At 40.6% G+C, this 13,505-nt stretch overlaps 1 long non-coding RNA gene across 2 annotated transcripts in view; it reads left to right on the plus strand.

Moving 5' to 3' along the window:
• LOC309350451 overlaps window positions 1-13,505 on the plus strand; it is a 685,906-nt gene that overhangs the window by 167,091 nt on the left and 505,310 nt on the right. The window contains exon 1 of one of the 2 annotated variants that reach the window (XR_014160386.1): window positions 10,960-11,066. The exons of the other annotated variant lie outside the window; for it this stretch is intronic. This is a non-coding gene — a long non-coding RNA (uncharacterized lncRNA). Of the gene's footprint in view, window positions 1-10,959; window positions 11,067-13,505 lie in introns of those variants that run through there. 2 annotated transcript variants of the gene reach the window in all.

Genomic DNA, 13,505 nt, shown 5'->3' on the forward strand with positions numbered 1-13,505 from the left:
TAATTTCTCAAAACACATTGAAATGCAGGCAAAACACTAATTTGTCTAACAGTCTCAACTCTGTTGATTGCTGAGAATAATGTGTCTGTCCACGCTATTGTGATCATATATAATGTCACTCAAACTAATGCAGAATCTCACTACATGATTTTCTAAATCTAAACATAGGAATCATAATCATGCCAAAAATGCCCCCCTCAAACAATGCACAAAATTGTTTGCATACTTATTGCTAAGACAATATAAGGTAAAAATAACTTACCTTTTGTTCTGTTTTAAATTAAAACAATCACAAAGCAAATGTTCTCTTCTTGAAAGCTCACTGTTTTAAACAATGAACTTTTCTGGGGGCAATAACAAGGGAAAGAAAAGCACTCATCTTTCAAACAAAGGCCTATACCTCTGTTAAGGAGAGAAAATAAGATTGGTTGCTTTGTCTTGACTTTATAAAAAACAACAATCTCCCCTAACAACATATTTCCTGTCAGTTCCTAAGAGTGAAGGGGATGCTGACTAAATAATCATTACCTAATGCTCTTGCCTCCATTCTGAGAATTATTTAACAATCATTGCTCCAATCTTGCTGTTGGGAGACTGAATGGGCAATTAATCTAAGTCCAAACTTCCCATACAAATCAATACCTCAATGGTAATGAGAACAAAAGTTTGCCTGAAATGCCTCTGCACAGAACAACTTGAAACCCAATTGTATGAAGAATTGAACATCTCTTTGTTAGTTACCCGTGTGCCCCCAGTAGAATTAAGTCCACGACATCCAATATACCAAGTAAAGATAAAAGGAACACAAAGCCAATATGGGATGTTATTGGGATGACAGGGCAGTGTGAAAAATACTTTGGCAAGCCTGTGGACCTCCAGATGTTTGTTGGACTACAGAGCACATCATCCCTAGCTAACAGGACCAGTGGTCAGGGATGATGGGAATTGTAGTCCCAAAACAGCTGGAGGGCCAAGTTTGGCTATCACTGTTCTAGGCCATATAGGCCAGCCCCTGCTCTGTGCAGGAAATCCAAAGCTAGAGCATCTTCAGAAGATGACTCTCCAGACTCTGACTGAAAACCTCCAGTGAGGAAGAGCCAACCACCCTTCTAGGAATTGATTCCATTGTTAAACTGCTCTTACCATCAACTTCCTGATGGTAACTGAAGTCCTATGATTGAACATTAGGAGGAACACACATACTTCCTCCACTGCACTTTTTATTCTTAGGATGGAGCACTTCCTATCAGCTTGCCCAGCACTGTCTTCTTACAGAACCTGGGAGATAGGAATATTATCTGGGACAGCTTAAGTCTGCCAGTGTGTCTGGTGGTGGAAATGGAAACTAAGCGCATTTGCTACACTGAACAGTGGGGGTGGTTTCCTCTCTAACCCACCCCCTTTGGCGTGGTGGGACAATGTCTGAAATGACAAGCCATGACAATTTCCCAGTGGGAGATGCTTAAACCTTTCCACTCTTTGCATTGTGGTTGTGATTCAGAATTTGTGCTGAACTAACAAATCACAGATACGTCCATTGTTCTCCTCTGGAAGGTCCAAAGAGATTTAAAATGGAAGCAAAGTAGCCGCTCTAAACCATGGTTTGGTTCCTAAATACTAGTCAGTGCAAGTCTTTTTGTTGTATGCACTATTTCCAAATGTAGTTAGAATAAGTGGGGAGTAAATTGGCACACAGACAGACAGTTCTAGCCTTGAGCAGCAAATTGAGATGGAATGTAAGAAGTTAGGAAGCTGGTCCAAATACACTCCTAAGTCTATGACTCTGTGTATCATTCAAAGCAAGGATTCATGACTGCAAGCACTGCATGGTTAAGCCCAAATACAAATCAAAACCATCTTCAAATTTATCTTCTTCTCCTGATTTACTTGGCTGTTTTTGTTCTTGCTCTGACATGATAAAGTATCACCTTCCTCATAGATTATTACATTGCAGCCTGATAGGTTATTGATTATACTCTGAGCTTGCTGCTCTTGATTTACTTCCTTTGCTAGCTGTTTGTCTTCTGCTGGAGCATTCAACTTAGACTACAGCTGTCTTCATGTCTACCATTTTAGTGATTTTTCTAACCACGGCAAGTCCCTTGTGAACTTTCCATTTAAATTGGGCATCTAATGGTTTACACTTTAGCACATTCTGTAAAGCTGTGTATTAAAATACAAATTTCAAAATAAGATTCTTTCTCTGCTTCTAGCAGATTTACTACCTCAGCTCATTGCTTTACATAGCTACCAATGAGCTCCTAGAACTCCTGTGGCATATGTTAATTAATAAGTATGGATACAAATTTAGAAATAATTATTAACTATTGAAATACAATATATATCACCCTAGTAGGGGAAGATGATGGCCAGGTTACCTGTGTACCTGCTTAATCCAGGTGCTAATGGTTGATGGACAGTTTCAAATATTCTCCTCTCCCTTCTTATGGGTCTTTATTTTTAAACCAGACATGAAACAGAAAATCCTTCAAACAGAGGACTCTCCTTTGTAAAGTAGTACACATGGCTAACCTACTCTTTGATGGAGAACTTAGTACAACTGGGTGCTTGACTTTTCCCTATTCTAGTGTTCTTTCGATGTTTTGGAATCCAGCTCCCATTAGTTCCAGCCAGCATGGGCAAAGGTCAGGATGGCAGGGGTTGTATTCCAAAACATCTGGAGAGCACCAGGTTGGGGCAGGCTGCATCTCTGAGTGTGAAGGATAATGATGCAAGGATGTGGCTATGTGCACATATAAAAGAAAAAGATGACACAGCTGCAATGAATATGTTTTGCAGGACAGCGACTGAAACTGTTGATCTCTTTGTTTACTCTTTTATTCAAAGCACAGCCCAAAATGGTGAAAGCAGCTAGCAAACAAGGAGGCAAATCCAGCTTTTTAAAAGCTGGGGAGAATGCAAAATGCCACGTCAGCTAAAGCTACAAAGCATTTTTTTGCCTCAACAATACAGTGCTAAATCATCAGTGAATAAAAACCACAGGCCCTTGTGGGATTTTAGTGTTGTGCGATTCTCTCTCAGCTGTAAATGTCACTCATTAGCTGGGGAAACAAGAGGAGGAAGGGGGAAGGTCATGTGTCAGCCTAGAACATCTCTCCCTCTTGCTTCTTTCTCTCCCTCTTTTGTTCTGGCCTTTTGTCATCCATAATTCATGTCTCTATGGACTCAGGGTACCTTTGGAGTAAGCAAAATGGAGTCAATTATATTCTAATTGCAGTTCTCAGTAAAGCATTACTCCCGGTACCTGCTTCCTATGACAAATATCAAGCAAACACCATCATTTATTAATTACTGTTTATCCCACAACCCCTTCAAATAAAATATCTCTGGCCTTTGCCTGAAACTGTCCCTATGGAATGTGTGTCTATTTCTTTGCAAACAAACCAAAAATTGTAACGGCATTGTTAAAAACCAGCCTTCTTCCAGCTGACACTCTCTGGACATTTTTGAGTACAACTCCCATTATGCCCACCCATCCCAGCAGAACTGGAAAATGAAACAGGCCAAAGGCAAGCATACATAATGACAAATTGTTATTTTCAGCCCTCCCCGAAATGTCCTCCTCTACCCTTTGGAAGAAGAAGTTGGTAGAGCAAAGTCACCACTATTGTACCTGCTCTGAGAGCCAGTGTGGTGTAGTGGTTAAGAGCGGTAGACTCGTAATCTGGTGAACCAGGTTCACGTCTCCGCTCCTCCACATTCAGCTGCTGGGTGACCTTGGGCTAGTCACACTTATTTGAAGTCTCTCAGCCCCACTCACCTCACAGAGTGTTTGTTGTGGGGGAGGAAGGGAAAGGAGAATGTTAGCTGCTTTGAGACTTCTTTAGGTGGTGATAAAGCGGGATATCAAATCCAAACTCCTCCTCCTCCTCCTCCTCCTCCTCCTCCTCCTCCTCCTCCTCCTCCTCCTCCTCCTCCTCTTCTTCTTCTTCTTCTTTTTCTTCTTCTTCAATTAAATCTTGTTTCTACAGCCATCATATACTCCATCTTGTTCTTTCAGGATAATTTTTTAATAATGTTTATTTATGAACATGGGAAGCTGCCTTTTGCCTCAGGCCACTGGTCTGCCTAGTTTAATATTGCCTACATTGGCCAGCAGCAACTCTCCACGATTCCAGAGGCAATGATCTCTCCTAGCCATACCTGGAGGCTGAAACTGGGCCCTTTTTGCATGTAAAGCGGATGTTCTACCTTCTACAAATGTATGGACCTTCCTGATTGTTGGCCTGTCTAGTCCAATGTTGTATCCTCTAGTCAGCAGCAATTCTCCAGGGTATCAGAGGAGACCTTTTACAACACAACTGCAGATGCTGGGACATTGTGTGTGCAATACTATATGCTTAGCCATGGACCCTCCTTCATGTGTTTATTTTATAACAGCTGGGTTATAAAGGAGGCACTTGATGAAAAATCACAGCCTGTGAGACCATAAACATGCCAGACTATGAGCCGTACAGTATGATGTCTACAGGGGTATGCCAAGTTCTTGCAAAGTATACATATCATTAATAGAGTATGCAAGTAGAACAGCTAGATTGAGGTGCCATAAAATCAAATTAAACAAGCAATCCTATTCCTATGCACCTGGGAGTAACCCCATAGCAATCAATGGGACCAAATAAATAGACAGCTATAGACCAGTGCAATGAAAATGTATTGATAAATTCATTCCCAGACATCTGTATAAATGCTACTAAGGGATTGTGGGTGAAAAATGATATAACTTGCTTCATAAAAAGAAGTTAAATAGTTTTGTGGCCTTTAGATGATAGGATAACAATGGCTCAATTGTCTGTGTATTTTCCTGAAGTGCTGAAATAGCAAGAACTTTTTAAAAAAGTCACGATGCTGGTATGAATTAATGGGATTTTTGTTTGTTCTTGATCCACTGAAAATCCCATTCCTCTTGCTGTTGATATTGAACTCTATTCTGAATCAGTAGCACAGGAAAAAGCAGTTATTCACACAGCACATAGTTAAACTACTGAATTTGCTACCCTAAGAGCTAGTGATAGCTGATAACTCAGACAACCTTAAATGAAATTTAGACATCATCGTGGATTTTAAGGCTATCAGTGGCTATTAGCTACGATGGATATGTTCCTCCTCCATTGTCTGAGGCCATGTACCTCTGAATACCAGTTGCTGGGAATTGCAAATGGGCAAAGTCCTGTTTTACTCAGGTTATGCTTGTGGGCTTCCCATAAACATCTGGTTGGCTGCTGTGAGATGAGGATGCTGGACTAAAGGGAACTTGGGGTCTCCTAGAATGGGTTTATGATTGTCTTACATTTGAATAAACTTTTCAAAGTTACTGCTTGTTCTTTTCTCTCTCACATTTCCCAAAAGTGATGCATCTGGATATTGTAAAACTCCCGTTTCATTTCTAGATTTTTAAACCAATAGTTTTGGACGGCAAATGGATTATTTGCTTCACTGGTTGGCTTCATTTAGCAATTGGGGTATCCAGTTCAGTGTAGGCAGCTGGGGTATTCCAGTTCAGTGTAGGCAGCTGGTGATTCCAGTTCAGTGTAGGCAGCTGGGGTATTCCAGTTCAGTGTAGGCAGCTGGTGATATGAAGGCATCATAAAATACCAAAGCAATTTTCTTTTTTAAAAAATACACCAAAGACATAGTTTAAGATCCTAGCTGTAGCAATAGCCGTGGTCTAATAAAAGAGAACCTATTATGTTTCCTTTCATTGCAATCATCATAAACTTCTATTCAGGATGTTCTGGAACAATGTGATTGTTTTCACCCTAAGCATGTTGCAAATAAAAACAGAGAAAGACTAGTGAGGATGCTGCTCAGGACTCCAGTCTGTTCCTTCTATTCTTGCATCCACCATTTTGTGCCTTGCTACCCAACAGTCAGTCAACATTACATGGCCACTGAGCAGCTACAGAAGAAAAAAATCTCTCAGTTTTCAGTTTCTCTTAGTCCTCATCTTTCCAGTCTTATGTTCAGTGCACATTTCAACATTACTTTGTGACGTATTTATTTAAATGCTCATGATTTTCTCCTAATATTTACACATTTTAATACAGTGGATGCTCAGGTTGCGAATGTGATCCATGCGGGAGGCACATTTGCAACCCACAGCGCCATGTGTGCGCATGTGCGGGTTGCGATTTGGCGCTTTTGCGCATGCACGACCGCCGAAACCCGGTAGTAACCCATTCCGGTACCTGAAGCGTCTGCAACCTGAGGTATGAATGTACAAGTTCCCTTATTATACACATTTATGCAAAGCAATTTTACCTAATATAATATAGGTTTGTATGTTATTTTCACCAATAGATGCATTTTCTTTTACATTTTACCCTGGTAGATGCATTTTCGTATTTATTACTTGGCTGGAAAACCAAATTTAGAAGTGTGATTTTTGAAGGATGGCTGTGTTTCAGTTTGCATATCATTTCAGGAAGTATGAGTTATGCAAGTGCACCTTTAAATGGGAAGCGAGTTAAATTACTCCCAGTCCCATGCATAGCCCCCTTTGAACTCCCTCTCTGCTAAAGTTTTTCACTTCTGCAAACCCTGAGGTTGCTCCAAGCCTGCTTATCCCTTCCTCTTGTGCATGGGTTGTGCCTTTTGGGCTACATAAGCAATGATACAAACTGAGCTTCCAAAATAAAAGGAATGATGAGAATGCTAAGTAAGTTTCCTGAGTAAGTAGAATATTGGCACTGTCTTACAGAATTAATATTATTTCCTCTTGGATAACTGCATGGAATTTCTTCCGTGGGTAGCCTATGAAACAGAGAGTGCAGTAAAAATGGGGGAAAGGGTTTTTTGAAATTCTCTTGTAGCAATTCTGCATCTTTAAAAGAAACAAAAACAAAAAGCACCAGACAAATCAAGCTTAGTAGGAATTCACTACTAAGTACTACTAAGGAATTCACTAAGTACTGCTATATCTCTGCCCTCTATCCCAGTACCCTGAAATGGTCTACAGAATTGGGAGGACTGTAAAATGGTGGTGTCATGAATACACCAGCTCCAAGTGAAGGTATGCAGCCGACTGCAAACAGCAGCCAGGAACAGAGAGGTTTGGATTTTACTCAGGTAGAGGAGAGCCCACAGCTGCAGATTTCGCCTCCTCCTGACCTTGGAGAGCAGGCTGGAACACAGCCAAAGCTCTCAGGAAGCACAAACAGGCACGAAAAGCGAGAGAGACAGTCTTTTGTCACAGGAAAGGGCTGCAGATGACCCAAGGAGCCCGAGACGTAGACTTATAGGATGGCTGCAAGACAGGAAACAAAACAAGAGACGTAAGGGTCACAGGTTCAATATCTTCTGTCGATACAGGAAGGACTCCTTAGAAGGGTCAATATTTAATGATTATCTCAAAACCTATAGAGAAAACACAAATCTCCTGACAGAAGTATAAATAAATCTAATAAATAGAGAAGTTAGATAAGAGGAAGAGAGAAGGATAAAAGATGAGAGAAAGGAAGTAATTATCATAAAGGATAAACATAATAAGCAATATGAAATGCACATAGATTAAAGATTGACAAAATTACACAATGAGACTAGTTGGAAGTCAATAACCACAGTATGTCGGTGTCTTTGATGGTAGGTAGGTGGAAGGGGTGGTGAAGGTAATATATATGATGTATGTTTTGTATGCCATATATGTAATTTAATGTCAAGTGTGTATAGTTTTTGTAATGTATTGATATTTATATTAAAAGTTTTTTAAAAAAATTAAAAAAGAAGGGTCAACTGAGTGATGGTCTGGATGCTTGACTAGAGCAGTCAGGAGCTAATTGCTTGGTGTGTGTTTTTGCAATAAATCCTCCTTTTTAATTATGTACATTTACTGTGTTATCATCCATCCATTCTTAAGGAAATCAGCCCTGAGTGCTCACTGGAAGGACAGATCATGAAGCTGAGGCTCCAATACTTTGGCCACCTCATGAGAAGAGAAGACTCCCTGGAAAAGACCCTGATGTTGGGAAAGATGGAGGACACAAGGAGAAGGGGACGACAGAGGACGAGATGGTTGGACAGTGTTCTCGAAGCTACAAACATGAATCTGATCAAACTGCGGGAGGCAGTGGAAGACAGGAGTGCCTGGCGTGCTCTGGTCCATGGGGTAACGAAGAGTCGGACATGACTAAACGACTAAACAACAACAACTGTTTTATCAAGCCGGGAACCTGGACTCCTAACAGGTGGGTGAGTAGCCAAAGCAACACAAAATGAGACATTGAGGCAAGGGGAGAAGAAAGCTGTGCTACTACCAGTGCTAATGGTGAGTCCCATCTCTTGAGGCTTTCTTTTCACCTGGAGAGATTCAGAAATTGGTTCCCTTCCACTGCACCCCACACAAACCATTTCTCTACCCACAAAAGAGGGTGGATAATTTCAGAAGGTTGTTTGTGGACAGCACAACCTAAGGGAAGGGAGGCGCTGGGTTCAGCCCAAATTCCACTATTATCGCCACCCGAATAGGTGAACATCACTGTCAGAGCAAGCGGTATTCTTGGCCTGGATTGTTCTCAAAGGAATTTGCTGTCGATAAATGTGCCAAAGGTCACACATTGATTAATTATTTCACCTCAGCCTGATACTTTTGCTTAGAAATAATTTCCATCAATGCTGATAGAATAAATTCTTGGTTGCCTTTAAACTGTGCATAATATAGTTTCTGTTTTACATGCAGTGTACTATGAATTGTTTTCCCTTTTAAACAAAAGGAAGCAAGATGTTCACAAGTCATTAAACATTCATTGGTGAAATATATTCTTGTCGGCACAGCAAATATAGGACAGAATAACAATGATCAAGCCAAGCTGAGTCTTCTTCCTTTTTTTGACACAGCACACATAACATGGTCTAGTTCACTACATTTGTAAACTTGTGTTTTGTGTTTTGTGGCAGTAGAATCTATTAGTTGAGGGAGGGTGTTTTAATTTGGTTAAGATGTCTTTGATGTTCTATTATCTATGCTTATATATAAAAAAAATTCTGATGAAAATCTGATGGCTAAATACAGTCTCCTTTAAGTGATGGATTGGGAAATACTGCCAGATTTGGTTTTATGTGACAGTGCAGTCTGGAGTCGTTCCTTCAAAATTCGTTACGCCACAAAACTTAATAATTCATCATTTTGTTCCAATCTGCAGTTTGGCAGCTCTCTGTAAAAATATTCCCAACAGCAATATGACTCCACATGGAAATCTCATCCATCTTAAAAATAAAAATTCCATACGCTAATTGATCTAAAGTCATTATTATCAGTGCAGTTCTGATAAGTGAAAGCTGTTTTCTGAATGTTTTTGTTGGTCAGGATTATATTTTAAAAATGGGCTGTGGAGGCATTATGTTGAACAAGACATTATGTTTCCCAAACGTGTGATAGATGGAGCAAAGTTTTTACTAAATCTTAAACAGAGGGACAGTCAAGTTTCACAATCAAAAAAGAGATATGTGTAGTTTAGTCATATTATTTTATTAATTTCAACTTTAAAAAAAATACATTGAAATAAGGAAGAATTATAACTGTTCAGCAACAACCACTTCCCCCACCATTAAAAATATTCACAGTGCCTGTACGTCTGGCCGTGCCTGTTACATCTGTATGAATCTTTAACTCTTCTTTGTAAAATAACAGCAAAATAGGCATCGATCTCACCTACTAGCAATCATCCATAAGGCAGCAACAGAGGAGGAAAGAGAAGGGAAGCTGAGAGACCAGCAGTTTATGGTGCCTCCTGCCCTGGCTATTAGAACAACTTGCAATTAAGAACTTCATCCTGAGTTTGCTTATTTCCTCCTCCCTGCCAATATCTTTTCCCTTTGTGTTGCGTCTTTTCAGATGCGTTTAGGACATGTATTTTTAGCCAGAGAGCAGAGACTGACTTTTTTTTAGTGATTTGTAAGCAGCTTTGGGAGCTTTGCTGGCTGAAGACCAGCTAAATTAAAGAAATATATTGCTTTTTTACAACTTAACCATTACACAAGTACTTCCTTTACCGTCTTAGAAGTAAAGACAGATTTAAGACTTATTTCCAGCAAGCTGCCTTGTACAATGCCAGCTGAGTCTTCTATCACACAGCCCTGAATCTCTATATAGCCTTTTCCTTTATAGAGAAGAATGGAAAACATTTCCATTAAATGCAGATGTCCTTGCATTAGTTAGTCAGTTCATCTCTATCTACTCTACATGGGCACAATACACTCAGACTTAAATAATATTATGCCACATTGATTTCAAACTGCCAAGCTGAGATCAGTGCAAATCTAAAGGTACTTATTATTTTTAGATTATATTTTAGATTAGATTTATTATTTTTTAATCCCACTTTTCTGTCTGAAGACAGCAGTAGATAGCAGCAGAAAAAAGCACATCCGAAAGAGCAGGTTAAAAGCCAGGGAAAAAAATGAAGAAAAACAAACCCAAAAGCATGTTAAATAAACAAAAGTTTTCAATGGGCGTTTAAGTGCTAAAAGAGGCAGAGAAGAGGCAGATCTCAGTTTGAAAGAAATTCCATAATTCCACTGAAAAGAGTCTGCCATTGATGCCCTACAAGCAGATCTTAAATGAGGTCACAAGCAGTGCTTGTGAAAACATCATCCTCATATGATAGATTGCACTGGTAGCTTGTTTGGATGATTTGTAGCCAAATATCTAGTTTTCCTCAGCCCCTATTTATTATGTGGTATGTTTGAGGGTTGTAGAGTGGACGTTGTTTTTGTCAACAGCACACTACAAATATACCGGTTGCAACTAGCCATCACATCATTCCTAAGGTAACTCCAAGACAAATGATTCAATGGTGGAACTGAAATGCATAATTACTATTAGTGATCCATGCAGAATAAAGCTCAATTTGAGCCCTACAAGACATGAGCAGGGCCAGCCAAGTACAGTTTATTTCTATGCCATATACAGAAACTGAGCAGGCTGACAGTTGAAGAAGAAGAAGAGGAGGAGTTTGGATTTGATATCCCGCCTTTCACTCCCCTTCAGGAGTCTCAAAGTGGCTAACATTCTCCTTTCCCTTCCTCCCCCACAACAAACACTCTGTGAGGTGAGTGGGGCTGAGAGACTTCAAAGAAGTGTGACTGGCCCAAGGTCACCCAGCAGCTGCATGTGGAGGAGCGGAGACGCGAACCCGGTTCCCCAGATTACGTGACTCTTAACCACTACACCACACTGGCTCCTCTTTCCTGTTGAATCCTCTTTCAACACTGAGAATGGGACAGAGATTTTTGCTAGACTTCTGGCATCACAGTAGCTTGGGGGTGCAAGGCAGGCTGAGTGATAGTACACACAATTCTGCCCTCCAACATCTTGCCACTGTCGTTCATCACTTAACATTTGCTGCCATATGCAGCCATCTCATGCTACCTAATGGGAGGGCTGGCTCTGGATGTATCTGGATGTTATTGGACTGGACTCCTCAATACTGCAGGCAAGGGATCAGTAATAAATAATAATAATAATAATAATAATAATAATAATAATAATAATAATAATTTATTTATACACCACCATCTGGCTGGGTTTTCCCAGCCACTCTGGGCGGCTTCCAACAGAATATTAAAAACACAATAAAAATCAGACATTAAAAACTTCCCTAAACAGGGCTGCCTGCAGATGTCTTCTAAAAGTCAGATAGTTGTTTATTTCCTTGACATCTGATGGGAGGGGATTCCACAGGGTGGGCACCACTACCGAGAAGGCCCTCTGCCTGGTCCCCTGTAACTTCACTTCTCACAGTGAGGGAACCGCCAGAAGGCCCTCGGAGTTGGAACCTCAGTGTGGGGCTGAATGATGGGGGTGGAGACGCTCCTTCAGGTATACTGGGCCGAGGCCATTTAAGGCTTTAAAGGTCAGCACCAACACTTTGAATTGTGCTCGGAAACGTACTGGGAGCCAATGTAGGTCTTTCAAGACCGGTGTTATATGGTCTCAGCAGCCGCTCCCAGTCACCAGTCTCGCTGCCGCATTTTGGATTAGTTGTAGTTTCCGGATCACCTCCAAATGTAGCCCCACATAAAGTGCATTGCAGTAGTCCAAGCGAGAGATAGTCCACAACATTAAAAACAACAAAAAACTTCATACAAAACTAGCTTTAGAGAAAGAATGTTTTGGCCTTGTCTCCAAGATTGTGATGTTTACATTTTCATGAGATGAAAGTAGAGGAAAATATTTTGCATGGACTGTGTATGCATTGTGCATTTGACAATGCAAGCTTGATTAATTCTGAAGAATCTTTTGACGCTTTTTTCCAGTCTCAGATCAATATGCTGAAATTTATTTCACTTGGCAACATGATACTTTGGCAGAAAAATACAAAGCAACTGGTCAAAGGGTATCTATAACTCTTATAAATGTTCAAAGTTTTAAACAGTTCTAATGCTGTGGATCATAAGGAATTGTTTTTGTATAAGTTGATGTCAGTGAGGGATTTCTTCTATAAAAGATAACCAGTTTCCTAAAGCTGCTTAAGTTCATTATTTTCTATTCTTTTCTTTTCAAAGTGATTCTCTTAAGACAGTATTTTTAATGTACTGAATCTGGAGTGCAGCTTTTCTAACGTGGCATAAAACTTTGGCCCTAAAAATTGTGGCAGTCTATCAACATTTCTGCCGAGCAACTGTTCTGCACATTGAAGCTTTGGAGAAAGAGATGAGCCAAATTCGACAGATAGTTAAAAAGAAGCATAAATCTGCAGAGAGTCTCTCTGTGCTCCAGTTTCTGAGAGACTCGAAGCCCTGCTGCTTGTTGTGGGAGGGCAAATCAGCAGCAGATGTCAAGGGCACAGAGCCCTAACTTAAATAATGGAAAATAAATACAATGAACATGTTGAAGTCAAGCAATTGTCAGAAAGTTCAGCTGCTGAAATGTTGCAGACTGTTAAATGCTAGAGACCTGTGTGGTTGTTTTCAACTCAGTGTGCAGCACTCCAGCAGCCTCCTTCACCTTCTCAGTGCTCCTCAAAGTGGTCCTGGATTTCTCATCAGAGTAAGCAAACAGTAGTATTCTTATCAACTGTCTGGCAGTGTGAAAGAACAATCTTGCCTTTTGAGTTATTTTTTAAAGCTGCTCAGTGTTGTTTCACTTGCTTTGCAGGGCCTTCTTGCAAGCAAGACTTTAGACACTTCCGGTTGTGCACACGTGGCGAGCAGGCAAGCCTTTGCCAAATGTAAGAGTGTCTCCTGCAATGAGAACCACTAGCAAAAGCATTGCTTATCATCAGAATACAAAAGGAGCAATGTAGCCAGAAACACATGGTGTGGGTGATAGCAGGAAGACCATCAGAAGAGAAGATCCCCAATCTTATAGCCACCTTTGATGGCCTGCTATAATGCAATTATTTGCAAGTTTCCTCACATGGGGGAATATACTTATATGGGCCTCTGTCACAGTCCGGTTCACAGGCGATCACTGGGGACATTGGGACCGGGAGCAAGATGATGGGGTGGGAGCAGGAACAGGAGTCCAGAAGCCAGGAGTCCAGAAG

This window comes from Podarcis erhardii (genome assembly GCF_964252035.2).
Source record: "Podarcis erhardii genome assembly, chromosome: 9".
In the NCBI taxonomy this organism is placed as follows: domain Eukaryota; kingdom Metazoa; phylum Chordata; class Lepidosauria; order Squamata; family Lacertidae; genus Podarcis; species Podarcis erhardii.